The sequence below is a fragment of the Penaeus monodon genome, chromosome 44, assembly GCF_015228065.2.
Source record: "Penaeus monodon isolate SGIC_2016 chromosome 44, NSTDA_Pmon_1, whole genome shotgun sequence".
NCBI classification, from domain to species: domain Eukaryota; kingdom Metazoa; phylum Arthropoda; class Malacostraca; order Decapoda; family Penaeidae; genus Penaeus; species Penaeus monodon.
Genome location: NC_051429.1, coordinates 3,840,012 through 3,845,011, shown reverse-complemented (window position 1 = coordinate 3,845,011; position 5,000 = coordinate 3,840,012).

Here is a 5,000-nt window from a genome sequence, read left to right as displayed (position 1 = left end):
ACCGACGCGGTAGGGTCAGCTCTCGTCTCCCTCCGGGGGAGTACGTAGCCAGCTACCAGAGCGCTAAGGTCAGCTCCGCCCTCTCTCCGGGCAGCTGACCGTGGCCTCCACGCGGCGCTTTTGACCCTTTAGACAAGTCGTAGCGTCGTCGTAGCGTGTGTTCACCCCTTTACGTGTGTTTTGCGTCCCTGTCAGCCACTGTACTAGAGTACGCATAGCCTTTTACAAGTGGTGGCAGCGAGGGCCGTTGCATCCTTTTGGCATGCAACACGAACACACCACCCCCGAAGAAAAATCCGCTCGACCGCTAGAAGACATGTCGAAGAACAAAAAAAAAAAAAAAAAAACACGTAAGTACACGTTTGGGCCCCTTTCTTATTTCTTTTCCCTTCTCCCATACATGTGTTAGCCGTTGTTGTTTTTTTGTTGGGTTAAAAGGTGCTAATGACAGCAAATGGCACGTTCTCCACTATTCTTCCACCTCAGATCGTATTTCCGTGCGATCGAGTATGTGATCAATAAACATGAATATCGTTCGTTAGTAAAGTAATTAATTATTTTCTCTCGTTTTTAAAGATTTATATTGTTTCATCTGCAACGAATTTAACGCCGTTGTGTTTTATCTTATCAACGAATACCATTTCATTTTATCTCGTTCCAAAAACCTTTCGCGCCCGACCGGGCCCTTTCCCCTTTTTTTTTCTTTTGCGGTCATTTTGGGTTTAAAAAAAAAGGTTTAAATTCCTGTTTTGGACCTGACCTATTCTCTTTTCCCGGTCGGGGGCGGCGGGGTAGGGTCAGATGACCCCCTTTGTTTCCGTCAAATTTTGGGAAGCAAACTTTGTCATTTTTTACATTTTTTTTTGGTGACAGGGTTCTACGGGGGTAGGGGCGAACAGGTAAAAAAATTTGGGTATTATTTGGATATAGCGTGGATCTTCCCCCATATAAATTATGCACGGGGTTTTGGGCCCGATATTGCCCCGGGTTGCGTAAACCCTAATAGATCTGCGCTCCTTTCTTTTGGGGAGAGAAAAAGTTATTTTTCGTTCGGCTCCCTTTGGGGCGGTGTGACCCCGTTATGCCCCTTTAATTTAAAATGTGGGCTAGGGTTTAACTAGAATCTTTATTCCCTTATTAATCAAAACCTTTTTCTCACCCTCTTAAAGGCCCCTCTTCATGTTTTGGGAAAACCCCCCAAAGCTTTTTGTTGTTTCCCGGGGAATTATATACCCTTTTCGGGAATTTTGGGGGAGCCCCCATTACAATCGCAAAAGGGAGAGCAGGATATTATTTCCTTGGCTCGAGTCCTTCAGTCATAAAACGGCTTTTTGGGTATAGGACCCCCCCCCCGTTATTGAGTTTTTTTTAAGTCTAAAACCGTGCAAAGCTAGACGTACCTGGGCAGTTCAGTTTTCGGACCCCGAGAAGATTTGCTTGATTAAAAAAATTTGGGGAATTTTTTTTTTTTTTAAAGTCACCATTCATTTATGCGTACAAATTTTGTCGCATATCATTTTTATGTTGAAAATTTAATGTTGGGAGTTTAAATAATTTTTAAAAAAGCTGCATTTCTAATTTACTTTAGTCTTTTTTATACGAAAGGTTTAAAATTTTGGTTTTAAAGATTCTTTTCTGTGTGAGGGGCAAATCGCCCCCTTTCCCCCTCATTAACGATAGCTGTCAACCCACACGCATAACACACACAAATTTAGTCCTCACAACCCCAGGGTAAAAAGAAACTGACCCCCTTTTTATTGGGCTTAGTGCCGGGGTTTTAAAAATTTATTTTTTTAAACCGCAATTTTTTTCTGTCGCGTCTGTGTACAAGTTCCTCTATTTCTTAGGTTTTTTGTGACGACCCATGGGTTTAAATAGATCTTCGCGGATTTGCCGATGCGTTCCCTTATCTCTCCATATCTATCAGAGAAAGGTTGGGATTTTAAATAGGTCCCATGCGGGCCCCTACTGACATTTTCCCTCTTCTTTTTCTTCTTTTCCTTTGTGAAAATAAACACAAAATAAAAAAAAAAACGAAAAAGTTAAAAACCAAAATTAAAAAAAAACCCTAAAATTTTTATGAATAACCGGTAGTGGGAAATACCCCCCCCATCTTCTCGTTGCCCCTTTTTTTTTCCTTTTCTTGGCCCTTCCCTGCATGAAACTGGCCTCCCCCATTTATATTTTCAAATCGGACCCACACGGCACGGAAGGGGGACCCTTAGGGGTTTCCCCCGGGAGAAGGACGTCAGCGAAGACGCCATAGCCCCGGGCCCAAAATTTTTTGTCAGAAAAAAGGGACCCCGTCGCCCCAGAAAAGCTGTGGGATAGGGGACGCCCGGCGGAAAGCCTGCAATCTGGTCAACTCCAGGAGCCGTAGCGCCCGGATAAACCCCCCCGAGGGTGCCGCCCCTGCCCGACGGGCCCCTAATTTCCCTACGAAGATTTCGAGGGCCCGGGGGGACGCGGAAGGACCTGGGGCGAGAATTTTGTTTAGGACTGTGGACGAGGACGCAGCCGAGTTAGGCCCGGGCCAGACTACGGGGAGGTCAAGAGAATCTGAAGTCAAGGAGGACCTGTGCGAGACTTTCGGGGACGTGTGGATAATCGAGGACGAGCAGATTACACCAGGGACCCGGGAGGATGAGGACAACTGGACGAGCAGCCACGAAGTTGAACCAGGACAACGCATGAGAACGAGACGACCAGCCAAGTTAGGCCCACCCTTGAAGGCGCCTCGGGGCGAGGCGCGAGTAGGTGGGTGAGCAATATAAGATGTGGATAATTCTATTTCTGTACAGGATTGGGTAATTCTATTTCTGTTACCAGTGGACCACGGGCTGTTTTCCACGTGGATCCAAATGTCCCAAATAAAAACCACCCGCTCAGCGAGGGCGGAGGTCACATTTTTTATCTGACCTCGTTTGACCGGAGTTCGTGCTAACTACCACCGCACTAAGGTCAGCTCCGCCCCTCTTTCCCGGGCAGCTGACCGGACCTCCGCGCGGCCCGATTATAACTAGACATGGTCTTGTGTTTTTATACTGCGTGGTATCAACTCTCAGAAATAAAAAGTCAAGCCGAATACCAGTATCAATACCCCTGCAAGCCAATGTAATTGGGTTCAATACCCGTTAACCACCTTATTTCTTTGACTTATGGGATAATCATATCAATGTTATTATTACTGGCAAATGATCATTATAATTTATTGACACTACTAATTGCAATATAAATTTTAAAAAAATAGGGAAAATTTCCAAGAGTTAATGGGTGAAACAGGAAAAACTTGTAACTGGTGACTCAGTACTTGCTGAGCCATATCTATGGAAATAGTTTACTCACTGGATCTGGGTTATGTGATAGTTATGTCAGAAAAAAAAATGGCTAAGGGCCTGATGATAGAAATATACAGCCAAGAAAAAAACAGTGTTTGGCTGGAGTGATAGGAATGACTCACACTGAGTACCAAAGCTCCTGGACGAAGATTAGACTTAGTGGGCATTTGTGTCCTTTGTGGTGCAGTGGAGCAGTCTCGTCTGGCAATCTTGTTGTTCATTTCCCCACACTGCCAGTGGATGTTGCCCTAGCATTCCTTGCACACAAATTTAGCAGCAAAGTCATAGAGTCAGCCTGTCATACCAAGACTACCCAATATAACTAAATTATAGAATTATAATTAATTATGAAGGGGCTCTTACATCATTTCCACTCCACTGATAAACGAGGGTGAATTGCACCATGTGTGTTTCACGGAGAACATCATTTCTATGCTCATGATCCTTTTCATGCTCGCCATGACTGGTGTGGCAGGAATAGAATATTACAGGTTATGATATGGATTCTGTAAGGACAACAGTCTATTACCTTCTTGATATGGCATATCAAATGAAAAATACAGACTGGAAAATGACAAGCAAGGAAAGTGCTTATGCAGAAAATGAGATAATTACATTGGAAATGAGAGGGCCATGCCTACAAGTTACACATACAGGATACACACCAATTAAGTGAGTTAATACTCTGATTTTGGGCCATAGTTGGGCAAGGTAACCAGATCAATCAAGTTAAACTAAATGCACAATGGGCATGGTATGTGCATATCTTATATCCCTGGTGACAATGTTTAACAAGAGGTTACTGGAGGATACATTATCTAAACATATTGCAAATATTATATATGTGCATATATATCATATGTATAAATATAATGCATATATATATATATATATATATATATATATATATATATATATATATATATATATATATATATATATATATGTATATATATACATATATATATGTATATATATTATAGATGTATAAATAGATGTGTGTTTCTGTGTGTCTTTCACTTAATCTAGAAGAAAAATAAGAAAGGATTTACGTTACAACATATATATATAAATATTTTGATATATGTGTCAATATATATGTGTATACACACACACACACACACACACACACACACACACACACACACACATATATATATATATAATATTATATATATATATATATACTATATATAATATATATATACACATATATATTTATATATATATATATATATATATATATATATAATATATATATATATATATATATTATATACATATACATATATAATATATATATATAATATATATATATATATATATATTATATATATATATATATATATATATATATTGTATATATCTAATTTATGTATATACATATATGTTATAAGAATATATAAATGTGTAATAATACTATTGATTAATAATCGGTGAGAAAAAAAAGAATTAACTTACATTACAACTATATATTAATTATATATATATAATCATTAATTAAATATATATTATATCTATATATATATAACATATATAAATATTTAATATGATATTAAATGAATATCATTTATACTATATATATTATGAATATAATGCATACATATATATATGATATATAAAATACATAACATATAAAATAAATATATATTATATCTTATA